General features: G+C 38.5%; 2 protein-coding genes across 11 annotated transcripts in view; both read right to left on the bottom strand.

The window, feature by feature from the left end:
- Positions 1–14,603, bottom strand: part of LOC129777262 (uncharacterized) — a 59,808-nt gene extending 45,205 nt beyond the window's left edge. The window contains exon 1 of the mRNA XM_055783442.1: positions 13,653–14,603. The gene's annotated coding sequence lies outside the window, so the exon portion shown is untranslated. The remainder of the gene's footprint in view (positions 1–13,652) is intronic.
- Positions 1–19,619, bottom strand: part of LOC129777193 (cubilin) — a 305,807-nt gene that overhangs the window by 175,497 nt on the left and 110,691 nt on the right. The gene's annotated exons all lie outside the window — the stretch shown is intronic.

Below are 19,619 nucleotides of genomic sequence, written 5' to 3'. Positions count from 1 at the left end.
TTATGAAATACACCTTCTATTTGTGTCAATGGGCCCCTCATTCGAGCTAACTTTCAATCGATCACCAGATGATTATTTCGCACGTATTCAGACCTTTTCTGTATTATAACAATTACAAATATTGTAAACATCATGCCTGCACACCATTTGTACCAGATTTACATAGCTAAACCATCAAATTATCAAATTCACGCATTTTGATGAACTCAATTCTGATCATGAGTTGTCCAATTCAATGATACTATTTTGTCCACATGATTTCTATGGCAACCGCTTGGCGCGCTGCAGTTTGTTTATGGTGTCCTTCGCGCGTAGCAGAAATAAAGCTTCTCTGTGTTGAGCGTGTTGAGGTGAACACTTTTAAAATGCCCAAGAAAGGGCAATATTTATTCTGAAGAAAGTCTAAATTATGAATGGATCAATATGCTGACAGTAAACTCAAGCAATGATAAATGCAATAACTACTTGAAAATTCGAATTTTTTTCATTCAAAAATGGTGATTTCTAAAACTGGACAAACCATGATCATTTTTTGGACAAAGCATGATCAAATGTGGTCAAACCATGATCATAATTTCGCTTTAAGGAAAATCGTTAAAAAAACATGAAATTTGAATAATTTCAACGCCTTATGGTAGTATTAGCAACTAGAGACTTGGGGCTTTTCAACAAACCCAAACTCGTATCGATTATGTGTGATTTTCATGAAGAAAAATCGATTTGCATTTACTAGTTGCGTAAAAACACTCCAAAAAAAACCAAAATCATTTACCCTATTTGCATTTTGTTGAAACTGTTGTCCCAAGTTCCAACATCAGCAACTGAGAAAAATTCATTCAAATTTTTCTACCATGTTTGTCTACCAGAAGCTTTAAGCATTTCGGGTTAGCAATACACCGGGTCTTTATAAGCAGTAAACTGTTGTCTAATGAAATGTGAAATATTCCTCTCACTTGAATCAATCAATCTTGGTTACGGGCTTAAAAAATCATGATGGGACAGTTAAGCCTACAATATCGACATGGGACAATTGAGTTTGATGTTGTTTTTTTAAAAGCTGGGAACCAATAATAACTTTTTTTTTGCGTTTTTCCGGAAGAGGACATCTTTTTATGGAGAAAAATGAAAATTGTCAAAGAGTAACATGGGACAACTATGCGTAGAACGGCAGTACGAGAATCATGAAGTAGCTAAACAACTTTCGGAACAACAACATCGTGCTAAAACGAGGCTTCGTAAGACTTATGAGCATCGAGCTTCGTGGCACTTGGACACGAAAATGGCAATGGATTTACAGATGAAATAAACACTCTTTCGAAATAAAAATTACGAATGGAAATTGACTTCAATGTATCGAATATGTGTTCTTTGTAATTGTGTCTTATGACAATAATATTAGGCTGTCAAAAAAGTCCTGCGGTATTTCCGCGAGGTGTCGTTGTAAGCGCGTAGTTCTAGTTGTATTCATTGTATCGAGTCATACTATAGCTTGGAAAGGTATTTTTGCGCGCTATAATATAGTCCTTGACAGTGTTTTGTTTGGTTAAGTCGTTCGTGAGTTATAGTGTCGCAAATATGGAGCAAAATAAAGAGAAAATCCGACATATTTTACAGTACTACTATAACAAAGGCAAAAATGCATCTCAAGCTGCCAATAAAATTTGTGCAGTTTATGGATCCGATACAGTTTTCATTTCCACCGCACAACGATGGTTTCAACGTTTTCGTTCTGGTGTAGAGGTCGTCGAAGATGCGCCACGCTCCGGAAAGCCTGTCGTCGAAAATTGCGACAAAATCGCTGAATTAGCCGAGAAAGACCGGCATAGTAGCAGCCGTAGCATCGGCCAAGAGCTGGGGATAAGTCATCAACTCGTTATTAACCATTTGAAGAAGCTTGGATTCACAAAGAAGCTCGATGTATGGGTGCCACACACGTTGACGCAAAAAAACATCTTTGACCGTATCGACGCATGTGAATCGCTGCTGAATCGCAACAGAATCGACCCGTTTCTGAAGCGGATGGTGACTGGCGATGAAAAGTGGGTCACTTACGACAACGTGAAGCGCAAACGGTCGTGCTCGAAGCCCGCTGAAGCGGCTCAGACGGTGGCCAAGCCCTCATTAACGGCCAGGAAGGTTCTGCTGTGTGTTTAGTGGGATTGTCAAGGAATAATCTATTATGAGCTGCTTCCCTATGGCCAAACGCTCAATTCGGACCTGTACTGCCGACAACTGGACCGCTTGAAGGTAGCACTCATGAAGAAGAGGCCATCTTTGATAAACAGAGGCCGCATTGTCTTCCATCAGGACAACGCCAGGCCACACACTTCTTTGGTGACGCGCCAGAAGCTCCGGGAGCTCGGATGGGAGGTTCTTTTGCATCCGCTGTATAGTCCGGACCTTGCACCAAGTGACTACCACCTGTTTTTGTCCATGGCGAACGAGCTAGGTAGTCAGAAGTTAGCCACAAAAGAGGCCTGTGAAAATTGGCTATCCGAGTTTTTTTGCCAATAAGGAAGCTAGCTTCTATAACAGGGGTATTATGAAGTTGGCATCTCGTTGGGAACAAGTCATCAAACAAAACGGCGCATATTTGACCTAAAACAGATGATTGTAACTAATTTTATGAACAAATGAAAATTCAAAAAAAAATACCGCAGGACTTTTTTGACAGCCTAATATTTATTTGGGAATGATGTTCTTGGGAGCATTGGAGATGTAATTATAGGGTAAATCTTGGTTTGTCCAGTCGAAAATATGATCATGGTTTGCCCAGTTTTTTTTTGAATGCTCTAATTCAGCGCTCCTGTGTCAAATAAGGCCTTCGAATGTTATCGAAACATATAAATGAAATTGCCTTTTACATGATTTATAGTAGTTTGATAGTATATTTTTACGAAATCACATGTTTTAAAGGATTATAAAATCCACCTTCTATTTGTGTCAATGCGCCCCTCATTCGAGCTAACTTTTAATCGATCACCAGATAATCATTTGGCACGTATTCAGACCTTTTCTGGATTACAACACTTATAAATATTGTAAACATCATGCTTGCTCACCATTTGTATCGGATTTACATAGCTAAACCATTATATTAACGCATTTTGATGAACTCAATTCTGATTATGAGTTGTCCAATTCAATAATGTTGTTTTGTCCATATGATTTCTATGGCAACCGCTTGGCGCGCTGCAGTTTGTTTATGTTTGTTTATGGTGTGCTTCGCGCATAGCAGAAGTATGGTTTTCTGTGTTGATTGTGTTGAGGTGAACACTTCTAAAATGCCCAAGAAAAGGCAATATTCTGAACAAAGCTTAAATTATGAATGGATCAATATGATGGCAGTAAACTCAAGCAATGATAAAGGCAACATCTAATTGTGAATTCGAATGTTTTCATTCAAAAATGGAGATTTCTACAACCGGACAAACCATGATCATTTTTTTGGGCAAACCATGATCAGAGGTGGTCAAACCATGATCATAATTCTTCTTTAAGGAAAATCGTTAAAAAACATAAAAATTTGAATAATTTCAACACCTTATGGTAGTATTAGCAACTAGAGACTTGGGGCTTTTCAACAAACCCAAACTCGTATCGATTATGTGTAATTTTCATGAAGAAAAATCGACTTGCATTTACTAGTTGCGTAAAAACACCCCAAATTGGACAAACCAAGATCATTTACCCTACTCATTCCATTCATCGCCCCGATGATTTCGACGATCAACGGCGCGAATAGAACCCGTCAATTTTTCACCCACGCTCGACTGGCCAGGAATTGGAGTGTGGCTAAATTGACGAAATAAATGGAATTTGAATTTTCAATGAAATAGTTGAGCGCTGGTTAGTGTAGGCATGCCACGTCAATGAATTATGACAACACAAAGTTGGCATGTGATGGAAGTAATTTCCCCCACAAGTGGACGCGTGGTATTTTACCGAGAATCCAGCGTGTGCAATCGAAATGAAATTATTGTCTCTCGAAAGTTCGTTCCGCTCCATTACGCATCAATTCAAAACTCAATTTTCTTCTGTTGTGTACCGTACTCGATCAAATCTACCGATAAACAGATCCGCGTTTTCCCCTCGTGCCAGTCCAATACTGGCAAATGGAAGCCGTGATTTCCCCATTCAATTTCCTTAATCGTAATCTCCATCTCTTTAAAGCGAAACTGGCGGTTGCTGTAAATGATTTAATTGAGGTGGGCGATAAACGTGTTTCAAGGGTATAGCAAGATTCCGGAGCATGGCATTAACCGAATACAGAAAACAGCACTTGGGAAAATAAAAGGTAGGGGTTGGTATATCAGATTTCAATTACGCACTCATTTTGGACCCCCGAAGTTTGTTGTTTCTGTTTCTTACAGCGCCATCCAGCTAGCCAAACCATTTCGGTGGTGCGTTCGATGTGATATTACGGTACTACATGTATTTTCTCTTCTATCCGGGCGCTGTAACCCAACCCTGTTGGGGGTGTTTTGCGTGCGTGCAATTGAATGTTTCTCATCACTTTGGGTATGATCGGACACACATACGCACACACACTTACACACATACATGTTTAGCTGGAACACATTAGGATCAAAGTAAAATGCCGTCGTTGAGCGATGGCCACAGGTCTGTCGATGGGGCTTCCAATTATCCAACTGCGTGACTTTGATGAGTGAGCGTTATACGAGCAAATATGTTGGGAAAGGACGCGAGAACACGGAATTAATTTGTACCTATCAGTGATTTTATGAATTAAATAATATATTTGAAGGTGAAGCTGAACTGATGATATTAAAAATAATATTGAAATATGACTACAAACAATTCTTTGTAAGCAAACAAACGCAGCAGGGCGGTAACCGTGTGTGACCGTTTTTCGTAGTCGATTATAGGGACATAATAGTCTAATCGCTATTAACTTAAAAATGAGCAAACAAACTTTCGCCTTAAATAACCAACAAACTGGACAGAGATTTTTCTCATTCATGAGAATGACATTTCGGTGGGGTGGCATGGTTATTCATAAGTCTTGGATGCTAGTTTAGCAAAGACACATTACGGAGAACGCTTATTGGCTTGTCACTTTTACAATACAGTGTGTGTGTATAACAGTTATAGTCAATTGCAGAATCCATCTCATCCGTTAAAAACAACACACGGGCGATACACTAAATACAGTAGAACCCCGATTATACGCGAGCGGATGAACCGCGGTGCGGATTATTCGCGACATCGAGTTCCATAGTAAATCTGTAGGCCTTCCTGGAATTTGTCAGTGAGTGGTAGGCTTATGCCTTTTTGTTTGGTCATGGCTTTCATATTACCAGGGCACTGAGGTACACGACCTTATAAATGGATAGTTCAATTATTTTTGTATTAATAAAACATAGTTTTCATGCTGAAATATTTGTTTTTTTCGCGTTTGCATCTCATTTATAGTCAATAATTGCGATTTTTGTTATACGCGGTGAGCTTGCCCGAGTATTCCGCGGATAATCGGGGTTCTACTGTAATTGTTGTGCGAATGTCTCTGTCACTATCTATGGATGCTATCAGAGGAATAAATAATAAATCGTATTATCATAACAATAGCACGTCAAGTTTGATATGATATTTGTAAAAACTTTTTCTATTGCTCCAGAATATGTGAAAAAGTACAAATCATGGAAAAACATCGGTTGGTCTGACATTAAGTGATTTCAATCTGATTTTCATTTTCTCAGATTGATTCAACGCTGATTATACAAATCCATACCACTGATAAGGTATCCTCCTTCATATCAGGAAAGTAAGCAGTTTCGGTTTGCACTAAACAATGACAGTGGATTCCTCGTAAACAAATTTACTCATCACAGCATCACAATTGCGATATATATATATATATATATATATATATATATATATATATATATATATATATATATATATATATATATATATATATATATATATATATATATATATATATATATATATATCGTAACATTTCTTGGAACGAGAAACCAACCTTTTTTAAAACATTCGAGATGAAGTAAAATCGTCTAAATTATCACAGAGTGATAAAAATCTAGGTCGAAGAGCGATGGACTAGCACAAAATGTATCAACAGCTTAGTTACATCGGAAAAGAGTATGCTTCTATTGGAATTTTATGAATTTTATTTAGAAAACGAGACGAACAATTCATTTTGTCTCGTCTCCAATACACGAACTTCATTGAAACGTTTTATTTGGTAGACTGGAGAGAGTTCTGTTACTTTCTATCGGTATGATCAGTGATGTCAGATATGTTTTTGTTTTGAGAAAAACAACAAACATTTTTCAAATTGATCAATCGAGACTCTCAGTGTTTGCCAAATGATCCACTCATTGAAAAAATCGCTTTCGTTCGTTCAAATATTTCCCCCAGCAGTATTCTTTTGTTGTTATGTGTTGCAAATCACGACACAAAAGAGAACGAGACAACTCTGCATCGGCTCGCACTTACGCTTTTGGTCAGAAAGCATATTTTCTTCTTTGCCTCTAACATATGCATATCGACCTCTCCATGCATCATGAAACAGCAGGATCGTACGGACCACGCAAAGCGAAAGATTCATATTCAGCTAATGTAGCAGATCCTGATTTTTAAGTCTCAGAGAGTGCGAACTATATGATTATTTAGCTCGATAGAGGTAGTCAGATTATATTTTCCATTTTTAACGCCGCTATCCCTTGAAATATGTATATTCATACAGACCGCATAGTTTTACTAGCAACACCGCTCCAGTGAGAAGCAAAAACTCTCGCGTTTTATCTCTTTTCCCATTCGCTGCTCTCCGCAAATGGTGACTAAATGATGACGTAATTTTTCTTGTATCATTTATTGCTTTGCACTTTTCTGTGCAGTAGGTTTCGCTATAGTAAAATGGGACGATATATGTGGTTCAAACTTGTATGCAGGCTTCGAAAATGGTATGCGATGTTTGATACAGATCGGATATGCAATCAACAGTCTTCGTTCCTCTCTTAGTTTAATCACTAAATATTACACAAGTGATTACTGACATTCATAAAAGTATCTGATTGATCCTCTCATATTTTGTTATATGTTCGTGAGAGTTTACTTGCATGACACATTGTGTATCATTCGATTTTGATCGAAATCCAAACACTGGAGACACTTCTCAGTGTCAAAATACCAAAATCATAACAAAGAGGAATGAGTTTCATATATTCTTTGGTTTCATTGATATTTTCTCTACCAGCATATGTGTTATAGTTAGAAGTAGGAAGATAGAAGTCTGGCAACGCTAAATATTATGCCTGTCTTACGTTAAACCGTTTAATGATCGAGAAAGAGTATGATTATAGTTGAGTTTAGAAAGAGTTGGTATAGCATTGAATATAAAAAAGGCTTTGAACAATCGAAGGAAGTACACGTAGCTTTTTTACTTCGTGAAAGGAATTATGATGGCCGAACTGGTCGCCTATTTAAATAAATTTGGAATTGTTGAAGGAAATATACTAGTGAATTAAATTATTGAATTACAAACTGTCGTGATTATGTGAATTCTTAAGTCCGCAATAAATTGTAACCTGATGAAACAATATGATTTCATCGCTCAGGCGTTTGGTCATTATGGATTTATTAAGGCCAATGTTTGTTCACCTAATCAACGATTTATCAAAAAAAGTTTGAAATCTGTATACATGTATTTCCATTAACAGCTACATTACAATAAAGTAGTAGTTTAGTTCTTCACATTCATAGCAATAAACTTCGAAACATCTAGGTACGACGAATTAATTAATGTAAAAAAAAGTATTTGCTCATCAAAAATGCTCAAAAATTTAATTTTGATTTACTCATTTTCGTTCACTATAATTGTGAAAACAATGTTCGAGTCGTGTTAATATATTTAAAATAATCACCTGACATCCCTGGTTATGAATCAAAACAAACTAGACGACGACTTGACTGATTCATCCGCTAGTGCTGCTGAACGGTAGAGTCAGACTCGTCTACTTTTAGTCGAGTATGTAAACGCTCGTTAATGCTTCATTGAGTGAAATTTAATAATATAAACTGATATTTCACTCTCAAACAAAAAACGAATCAGAATTAGATGCCAAATTTGAATAAAGAACAAAATATGAATTTGAAAGGAATTACAGATAATAAATTTAAATCTGAATCTGAATCAGAATCTGAATTTGAATCTGAATTTGAATCTGAATTTGAATCTGAATTTGAATCTGAATTTGAATCTTAATTTGAATCTGAATTTGAATCTAAATTTGAATCTGAATTTGAATCTGAATCTGAATCTGAATCTGAATCTTAATCTGAATATGATCAAAAGAATTCCATCAAAAATATGATCAATTTAAATTTGACGTATTTCTTCCGTGTCCGCATTTAAAAAAAAACCTGAACAACCCTCATTTTTCAGGTGGGCATGTGTAAAATGATTCCTCTAATTTGAGTTTGACGTTCGCTTTATAGTTCTCAAAATGGCATCCAAGAGAGAAAAACAACGCTTGACAACATTCTACAGCGATCTTGTCTAGTTTGATCGATGCATAATCGTAGCTTTGAACTGTCTTTCAAATCATTTTTTGGGTCTTCTTTATGTTCCGTTTGACGATGGCCCAATATCAGAAGGAAAGGCAGCAGATGTTTCTCGATAAATTGCTTGACATATACACTGGAGAGCAACATAAAGTGCCCACCTAATCATTTTTTTGAATTGTTTTCATTCGCTTTGCTCAAACTAAAATAAACACACTGTACTCTCTTTCGATATCTTATTTATCATACTATTTTGAAGATTCGCTCATGGATACTGAAAAAACAATAGTGAACAAAAATAAATTTGCTATGAAAAAATTGCGACAAAAAAGGGCCCAGTTCGAAAATCGATATGTTACGATACGACTTAAATAAATAAAGATTTACCGTGTATTACAGGTAGCAGGTAGATTCAATTTACATAGCTTATTTTGATAAACATCTTCTTCTTCTTCAATGGCACTAACGTTCCTAGAGGAACTTCGCCGTCTCAACGTAGTATTACTTGCGTCATTTTTATTTGTACTTAGTTGAGATTTCTATGCCAAATAACACGCTTTGAATGCATTCTGAGGGGCAAGCTCTAGAATACGCGTGATCACAGTGCAAGTCGGAGGAAATTTCTTTGACGAAAAATTCCCCCGACCAGAACGGGAATCGAACCCGAACACCCGGCATGTTAGTTATGACGCTAACCACTCGGCCAAGGGAGCACTAAACATACCATAAACATACCATAAACAATTAAAATTGCCTTGCTTCGGAATTTCACAATCTAAAAGAACATAGAACTCATTTTGCACACAGGTCGAATATATTTCTTCTCTGTTTTTTGAAGGAATGAAAACGTAAAATGGCGCTAAAACGCTAGAATGCAGAGAGCCAGAAAAAAGTCACCATATTATCAAATTGTCAGCGTAATGACACCTTTCATTTGACACTATTGAAAACTCAGCAGGAAGCACCGTTCCTGAGATACAAAGGAGGGTAGACTCAGGACCACCGGTTGCGTTAGGATCACCTTCCCCTATAGGATGGACTTTTGGAAGGGGAAGGGGAGATCTCAGAGGAAAGTAAGAAGTATTCAGAGTAATAAAAAAATAGTGGGTTATATCTATGATATAACCGCAAGGTTCACGTGGAACTACCTTAGCTTAGCAATCATTCGTTTGTATTGATTAAATTCTTGATTGAATGAAACAGTTTCCAAATTCAATTGAGTTCAATATATTTGCTCTGTGAGTGAAAAAAATGAACAAATGCCGTGTAAAGTCAATTCATTTATTGTGATTGATTGTTCTTCGTTACAAGTAAATTTAATGACGGACCTTTTACGTTTGGTATGATGACTAGAACAAAATATATGTACGGAAGAATTATCAAACGTTTGATGAACCAGCCTAAGGCTGAAAATCTTTCCAATAAAGACAAAAAAAAATATCAAACGATTATTTTATTTTACATTTCCCTCTGAAGTTTACATCCCAAAAGTGTACATACTTCTCGAATCTCGAATTTGCTTGAAACTGGGAAGTTCATTCGCTTCTAGTGTCTGCACGATTTTCCCAGGTTCCTAAGTTTAGAAGATCATGTTAGGACAGACATATTCCACTCTGCACAAAGGCAAGCGAGGACAAAAGTACTCGTAGTTTGCATTTATTTGCAAAGCCGATTTCCCCAGAAACCTCGGTTTTGAAGTCTGTGTTAGGGAAACACATTTCAATCGGAACAAAAATACCCCCGATTTGTATGAATTTGCAATGCCGATTTCCCCTAGGCTGCTTGGTTTTGATGGCTGTGTTAGGGAAACCGTAAATCGGGCCAATCAAAACGATGCAGTTAGGGCGTTTAGATAACGCCTAATATTTTACAGTTATTCAATTGTTTATATAATGAAAAACAACATTTTGTTAGTTGCGATAGATGCGTAGAAATATTCCCTATCAAGTGATGCAAACATCTATCCTATCCAGTACGAAATGTTCGAGCTATAAGCATTCGAAATCTTTCATTTTTTCTTGCATGTTCTGTGTTTAGGTTTACATTTTACCCTCCATATATTCCGGTTAGACGTAGTCCCACGTCAAAAAACATGAAAAATAGTATATCGCTTGCTACAATACGGTGAAATTCTTATTGAATACAACGCTTCGTGGAGACTGTTTATTCGCACAGAGCGCGTTGTCACGTCACAAAATGCATGCCGTCAAAATGCATGTTCCTGCAAGTTTTTTGAAAAACTGAGAATACAGGAATCTAAGTTCACCTTTCATTGACAAATCATAGAACAAAGTTTATTTGTAGGTTTTGAAACTGAAAATACAACATTAATGTTCAAAAGTCGGAACCCGCAAAAAGACAGGTGTTGTCACGTCCAGTGCTTGGAAATATCGAGCATATTAAGTAATATTGAAAATACATTATCATCAGTGTAACGCGTTTATTTTGCTTTGCAATACTGCTATCATTCATTCGGCGTCAAATAAATTTACTGCTGTGTTCATTCATATTCATTCTGTTCTATCTGAGCTTTCTCCAAAGTTCGAATCGAATTCTCATGATTCATGATTCACATTTATTCATTGTCACGGAATTGTCAGGAATGTTGTGACTGTTCATTTTCAATATCCTGAGAAGTGTGTGATTTTCTCATTGAGAGAGTGTTTCGCTTGTTCTGAAGTTAGTTGTTTCTGAAGTTACTTCGAAATGGCAACGCAAATGAGTGTTCAAGCGGGAATGCCAACAAAAGAGCAAGGTCAGCTCAGAGAAATTGCTAAACATTACATAGGCTTCGACGGCGAGGAAGAATTTGTAAAATAGATCTGATTAGCGGATGCAAGCTTCGTCATCCAAAGCAATTTTATCCACCATTTACGATTGCAACACTCGCAATTATCTAGCGAATACGATCCGCTGGAGGAGTTTGATCCGAATTTCGAGACAAACTAAACACTCACGGCCATCCTGTGCGAGACGTTCAGACATCGATCGAATATCATCAGGTGGCACACAATATAAATGGAAGGATGTTACAACCTCTGTGGCCAATGAGCCATTGTAGGTTCAATTGCATCGATATTTCCATCGTAAAATTGAAAATCAATCGATTTTCATGTAATTTAGTTGTTTTGCAAATATTTTTTATTTCAATTGCAACTGAATTTACTTTTTGATCAGATACGTGATCTTGCACTTCTGTTTTTTAACCTAATTTGCTGTTTAATTTTCACCATAGAAGTAAATAAACCTATGCTTTTTGACATCGGAATTGGAGTGTTTCTGAAGCATTTCTGATAATTTGAATTAGAATTGTATATTCAATATGTAAAATGAAAACATTTTAACTTTCTTGCTTGAACTGTTTAAAAAAGTTTCTTACTCAGCTTACCCTGTCGATTTCTTCACACTTCGCAACGCTATCCTAATTTGCTGTCAGTATTATGAATTTTCAGTACTTCCTTACATTCCTCAGAGAACTTTATCGTTTCGTCAGTGTCCGAGAATGATGTTGATATTGAATGAACTGGTATATTAATATCAATGAATGACAAAGCTAGGGATATTTCCATTTGTTTACATTCCGAGAACGCAGAGCAGAGCGAAAGAGAGAATGAACGAAAGTGAATGAATCAACTGTCAGTGGCTAGCTGTGATTGTGAGGCTTGGCTTTGTTTCATTTTCGGTATCCCGAATGCAATGGTATAATGATCGAATGTGGTTTGAAATTCAACTGAAATGATTGATGTGAAACTGATAATTCCAAGCACTGGTCACGTCACACAAGTATTGGGCTGGCAACAAGCGAATTCAACTGCAAAATATTCCCCAACTGAAGATTATTGTAGGAAATTTTCTCAATTTCACTTTAAAATCGTTTACCATTTGGAAATCGTGTGATTTATACATGAAAATGAGAAAAAAAAACTGTGTTTAGTGAGTCAAACCGTTGTCACGTCACGCTGGAATGGATCATTTGATTTGGAGTATACATTGCTTTTCGAGCTCAATATGAGTTTAGAACTCAATCAAAAGCATGATTTTATTTCTGATATTAATTAGCTTCTTCATCTGGATCTGTAGCTCAGTTTAATTCTGAATCGGGAACCATTTTGGTTATTCATATTTTGCGGTACCATCTAAATCGAAGTTCGTCATTCTAAACTGAATGAAAATAGAAACTGAGTCTTTGATCTCAGCCTGAGTCAAATCCACATCCGAATTTGAATTTGTAATTCAAATTGAATTGCATTTGAAGTTGCACCACTACTCAACTGAAGTCACTTTTTATGGCCACGCCTCTTTAGCGTGATTCTCTTGCGTAATAAGGAATGAATAGTTATTATTGGGAACGGATAAGAATAAGGAAATGTATATCCATATTCTTAACCCTATACCGCTTATTCTAACCCTATAAGTAAAAAAGCTGCATGGCTTATTCATTTTACTGTCTATCAACAATATAAGCAATAATAAAACGTGTTTAACTAAAATTTTCAACAGTCTATTCGCATTTTATTTTTTATTTTTGAAAGTTTGAGATTACATTTCGATACTCTCCTTAGAGCACAATCGACTTAGCAGGTAGACCTTTGTAGGTAGGATTGCAGAATGTTTGCTAACTTCAGATATCATCGCGTGTCTGACTCGGTCTCGAAGTCGTCGAATTCCATTGACGAGAATTTATGCAAGTGTTCGTACACCCAAACTAACGTTGGTAGAAAAGATATAATCTCGGTAGAAAAGTTGGTTTTAAATATGTTACAGGGCCAATGCACAAATAAAAAAAAAAAGACATACCGCTCCTTATCCTCAACTCTTTCCACTAACAATGAGATTTGACAAGTGATGAGATTTTGTAAACGCGAACGTTCAACCTCTCAATGAAACGTGTCTCGGAGAATTTCAATGTGAAAACTTTCAAACAAAAATAATAGGTAACGTAGAAAATCGAGAACTAAAAAAAAGTTTTTCATGTTCCAACCAGTCCTTTGCTTGACTACGCTCGCCCACTCACTCCTCCAGCTGCGTGGATCATTTGGAAGCCTCCTCCCAGAAGACATCTCGCTCTACGACCACAATCTACAATGCTGAAACAATCTTACAATTAAAATCCTCAAACCCGGCAACAAGAAGCCACTCCAGAGGGCCCTTCTAGTTGGTGCACTCTTCGTCGTAAACAATCCTCCGGTTACACTTGGAAAATTATCCGCACACTCTTATCTCTGCCAGACGACAACGGCAGCAGCGACGAGGGCGGCGTTAAATGATGGTTTGAACAGAGCAACGCCCGACCGTGCGAAAGTGTCGCTTATTCGAGAAAGAAATCTTTCCCACTCTAGATTTTGCTTCTTTTTTCTTCCTCTGGGGGAAACAAGTAAAACTTTAGCACTTTCACAGCACACTTCCTCGCACTTCTGCCAGTTTCAGTAGCAGCGGCAACACCGCTCTCGAAAGACGCCCGGAAGGGTAGGAACAGCAAATTGCACTATTTGCTCTGCACCTGCATCCTCCAACGAGAGTGTGCGAGAATTATCCGTTATTTTCCACTATTTCCACGACTGTGCCAAAGGCTACAGAGACAGCAGCCTCCGTTTCTTCCACGATTTCCACGACACACTTTTACTCTTTCTCCTTCCCCGACGCGTCCTGTTCCGAATGCTGTGGCACCAAAGCGGTTGAAGTTACGTCGTGATATTCCTTCAAGATTTCCTTCGAGGCACACCTTAAACGCAGAAGATCTCTATCCGCGACCGAAAAGCGAGATACTGAAGCAAGATAGAGATGAAAAGCAGAGGTGAAACAACTTCCGATGCTCTATCCCGGCTGTTCCCTGCTTGGCGTTTGCAGCTTGAACGGAAAAAAAATCCGAATACGATTTTCCCTCGAAAAAAGCAGGCAAGCCAGTACTCTGCGTACGCGGAAACCAAATTACGAAAGCGATGCGTTGCGTTTAAACAATACTGAGACGGTGTTTTTTTTCCCTATATTGTTGATTTATTTGCTACAGCGTAAAATTGTGGTAGAAGAACAACGTTTTCTGCTCGGCCGACGAATATCGACTGAACCCATCGAAATCTGGTGGAATGCTAAAGTACGGAGCTCTGGGTTCGGGATCGAGTTCCGTAGAAATTCAAACAAACCACACAGCTGCTAAAGCTGATGCTGGGATCCTGAGAGAATGGAACTCAGCATTTTCCAGCGTCGGCGTGAGAGCAGCGTTGGCTGGAAACCCATTTGAACATGACGGCGGAGGAGGGAGGAGGAGGGTAAGCCGCACTGGAGGATTCATGGGAAAAGCGGCAGCCATTGGAGCGGGTGGGAGGCGTTTTGTTTACATCTGATAGATGCTGTTTTCGAGGTCGGATGGGATTGAGCATAGGGCAGATTGGGGTCACACAGCTGGAAATTGTTGAGATAGATTTCATATATTAGGCTGTCAAAAAAGTCCTGCGGTATTTCCGCGAGGTGTCGTTGTAAGCGCGTAGTTCTAGTTGTATTCATTGTATCGAGTCATACTATAGCTTGTTAGATAGGTATTTTATAATATAGTCCTTGACAGTGTTTTGTTTGGTTAAGTCGTTCGTGAGTTATAGTGTCGCAAATATGGAGCAAAATAAAGAGAAAATCCGACATATTTTACAGTACTACTATGACAAAGGCAAAAATGCATCTCAAGCTGCCAATAAAATTTGTGCAGTTTATGGACCCGATACAGTTTCCATTTCCACCGCACAACGATGGTTTCAACGTTTTCGTTCTAGTGTAGAGGTCGTCGAAGATGCGCCACGCTCCGGAAGGCCTGTTGTCGAAAATTGCGACAAAATCGCTGAATTAGCCGAGAAAGACCGGCATAGTAGCAGCCGTAGCATCGGCCAAGAGCTGGGGATAAGTCATCAAACCGTTATTAACCATTTGAAGAAGCTTGGATTCACAAAGAAGCTCGATGTATGGGTGCCACACACGTTGACGCAAAAAAATATCTTTGACCGTATCGACGCATGTGAATCGCTGCTGAATCGCAACAAAATCGACCCGTTTCTGAAGCGGATGGTGACTGGCGATGAAAAGTGGGTCACTTACGACAACGTGAAGCGCAAACGGTCGTGGTCGAAGCCCGCTGAAGCGGCTCAGACGGTGGCCAAGCCCTCATTAACGGCCAGGAAGGTTCTGCTGTGTGTTTAGTGGGATTGTCAAGGAATAATCTATTATGAGCTGCTTCCCTATGGCCAAACGCTCAATTCGGACCTGTACTGCCGACAACTGGACCGCTTGAAGGTAGCACTCATGAAGAAGAGGCCATCTTTGATAAACAGAGGCCGCATTGTCTTCCATCAGGACAACGCCAGGCCACACACTTCTTTGGTGACGCGCCAGAAGCTCCGGGAGCTCGGATGGGAGGTTCTTTTGCATCCGCCGTATAGTCCGGACCTTGCACCATGTGACTACCACCTGTTTTTGTCCATGGCGAACGAGCTAGGTAGTCAGAAGTTAGCCACAAAAGAGGCCTGTGAAAATTGCCTATCCGAGTTTTTTGCAAATAAGAAAGCGAGCTTCTATAACAGGGGTATTATGAAGTTGGCATCTCGTTGGGAACAAGTCATCGAACAAATTTTTTTATTTTTATTTATTAATATTATATTTCATCCGACAAGTATGTCTTAATGAACAAAAGTGTAGTGAAACTAGCTGAACACGAATCGCTTAATGCTACTCTTAAATTCATTAATCGTGATATTAAAATCAAACAAATGGGCAACATCGTTGAAGCATTCCATCATTGAACGTATTGGTTCGTGGAGGGAGTAGTCTCGACGTCTGAACGGCAGGCGAAGGAAGTCAGAGCGACGAAGAGTATAACCAGGAACATTGATGGCGATTTGCGCAAGTACGTTTTGAGCATAAATTTCGGCGACAAGAAGTCGAGCGATGAATATTGCCTTAGCCCGTTTCCGCCTTTGCTTCAGCGTTTCCAACCCTATCAACTGACATCGATGTTTGTACGGTGGCAAATTCAGCGGATCATTCCATGGCAGGAGACGTAGGGCGAATCTGACGAACCTTCCCTGAATTGATTTGATGCGAGCAGCCATAGTGCTACGATAAGGGTCCCATATTAATGAAGCGGTTTCCAGAAACGGCCGAACCAAGCACGAATACAAGGATATCAGCGTGTAAGGATCTCGGAATTCTCTGCTCAATTTGCTCACAAATCCCAATTGACGACAAGCCTTGTCTATGATGTCTTCGTAGTGGTTCCGGAATGACAGAGCTGGATCAAGGAAGACACCGAGATCTCGAATCGTTTGAACTCGACTTAACACTTCGTCCCCGACAGTGTATTCGACCAGAGGTTCATCTTGCGGTGGAAGCTTATGACAGAGCATTTTGGTATGCTTAGTTGCATCCTGTTTACGCGACACCATGCAGCGAATTTATCAAGCAGTTTTTGAAGTTTACGACAATCTTCAATGCTGTTGACGACAATGTACAGCTTTAGATCATCAGCATATACCAGGCAACAGTCGGCTCCAAGATACACGATGGCATCGTTGATGAACAGTGAGAATAGCAGCGGTCCCAAATTGCTACCTTGAGGAACTCCGGAGCTGCTTTCAAACCAGGTTGAGGTGCAAGAACCAATTTTGACTGCTAGTTTTCTAGCGAGGAAATATGAGCGAAGCCATTTAACGAGCCTTACAGAGAAACCAAGTTTTGCTAATTTGGCCAGAAGTATATTTACTATGGTCAACCTTGTCGAATGCTGCTTTGAGGTCGGTATAAATGGCGTCAATCTGTCGGCCCTCTTCAATTTGGCTAAGACAGAAGGATGTGAATTCACACAAATGTGTAGTGACACTTCTGCCAGGAAAAAATTCATGTTGGTTCGGGGAAATGTAGTGTCTCACCTGACAAAACATGTGTTCCGACATAATTATTTCAAATAGCTTTGAGCAAGCACTCAGCGATGTGATGTCCTGATAACACCGGACATCGTTTTTGCTTCCTTTTTTATGCATCGGAAACATGAACGATGCTTTCCATCGAGTCGGGAAGGTTGCAGTTCTCAGAGACAAGTTGTACAAATGAGTGAGTGGCTGCTCCAGATGTTCGAAGCATTTTTTCAGAACACACGCTGCAATTCCATCAGGTCCAGGCTGATAGGAAATTTTTAATTTCTCGACCGCTTTTCGTATCCCTTCTGATGATACTTCAGGTGTATCAGCGTCTGCGCTCCCAGCAGGAGTTAGTTCCAGAGCAGCTTCAACACTGTCAGAGGTGGGGTTGAACATCGAACTGAAGTAGGAAGCAAAAAGCTCACATTTATCCGAAGAGCTGCAAGTCAGTCGTTCATCCAAATACATTGACGAAGGTAGTGTAGACTCTTTGCGCTTAGATTTCACAAAATTCCAGAAGCTTTTTGGATTGCGTTCGGCGTATATTTAACTTAAAACAAATGATTGTAACTAATTTTATGAACAAACGAAAATTCAAAAAAAATACCGCAGGACTTTTTTGACAGCCTAATATATACAGTAGGGTGGCAGTGAAAATGGTCATGTCAAATTTCAAAAAGTTGCCTCATAAAAAATGTTCACCACCTCGAAAAAACACCCTATGCCGAATTTCAGCTCAATCGGAATTAAGGGAGAGTGGCGCAAAGCGGTCAAAGTTTGAGCTTTTTGAAAACCGAAAACTAACCCTAGGGGAGAGTAAAGGAAATCGGTGTTTTCGAAAAAAAAATTTGATGCCGAATGTCTTAAAATTGCATGAAACGTCGAGATCTAGTGTCATCTCGAAAAAAAAAATTTTTGTCAAAAATCGGCATTCTGGGACTTAGTTTTTTTCGGAGTACGAAACGAAAGTATGGTTTTGGGTGCGAATAAAAATAATTATCTCGATTTTTCATTCGGGACTTGCTACGAAATGTTGATTTGCACGATAATATACTCTATGCAAAATATTAGCTCATTCGGGCTGGTATCACAAACGTTAAAAACGAAAAATCACCGAAAATCGAGGATCCCAAAAAAAGTTGATGCCAAATGTCTTAAAATTGCATTATTTGTCGAGATTTGCAGTTATCTCGATTTTTTTTTGTCAAAAAAAATTTTTTTTGACACTTGGTCGTTTTTTGCCTGAACTGTAAATCTCGACATGTCCTGCAATTTTGAGACATTTGGTACTGAAATTCGGCATAGGGTGTTTTTTCGAGGTGATAAACATTTTTATGAGGTAACTTTTTGAAATTTTGGGGTCGATTTTTTCCCATACATTCTTTGGCACCCTAATATACAGCCATCCCATGCCAAACCAATATAGTGGTTCTCAGATTTTCGTGGAAAGCCGTAGTTTTGTTCCTTATCGCAAAATGTTAGACCCGTATTTTTTCACTGGGGTGCCTGCTTCCGTTTTAAGGTGGTCCAAAAATCATATTTTCCCCTTTTCCCAAAAATGACATTTTTTAAAATATCATAACTTTTGAACTACTGGACCAATTCAGATGATCGACATAAAAAATTGGAGCCAATTAGTCTTTTTTGAAAAAAATATTACACTTGTGCAAACATTGTATTTTTTTTCGTAACTATTGATTGTGGTTTGTTTTTTTTATTGTTTACATGGCTTCGAACTAGGGATACAATCTGTTCTGATTTAGCAGGACATGCCCTGATTTTGAGATACCTTTGGGGCGTCCTGATTCATTTTCCATATTCTAGCATTTGCCCTGATTTTTTAGTTTTTAGTTTTGTTGACGAGTCACAAGTCATTTATTTTTTTATATTTTGTTTTTGAGTAAAAACTTTTAAATTTGTGACTAATATTTTGCGATCGTGTAGAAAGCGACAGTTGCTTCTTTCACAAGATCTACCATCTGTTTTCATTCATAGTTTTCGTTCACTAGGTTGTTTTTGTGTTTTGCCTCGATATCCCAATTTGTTTTTTAAATGTCTAAACAGAAGTGTTAATTTGCCGATGAATACCGCCGGAAGTACCGCCTTACGGAAAGACGTAATTATTATGAGGCTAAGTGCTGCATATGTGATTTATTAGTGTTGGTGGCCAATAGC

Source organism: Toxorhynchites rutilus, chromosome 1 (assembly GCF_029784135.1).
Source record: "Toxorhynchites rutilus septentrionalis strain SRP chromosome 1, ASM2978413v1, whole genome shotgun sequence".
Taxonomy (NCBI): Eukaryota; Metazoa; Arthropoda; class Insecta; order Diptera; family Culicidae; genus Toxorhynchites; species Toxorhynchites rutilus.
The sequence above is the reverse complement of the archived record's forward strand: the minus strand, read 5'-3'. Positions and strand labels throughout refer to the sequence as shown.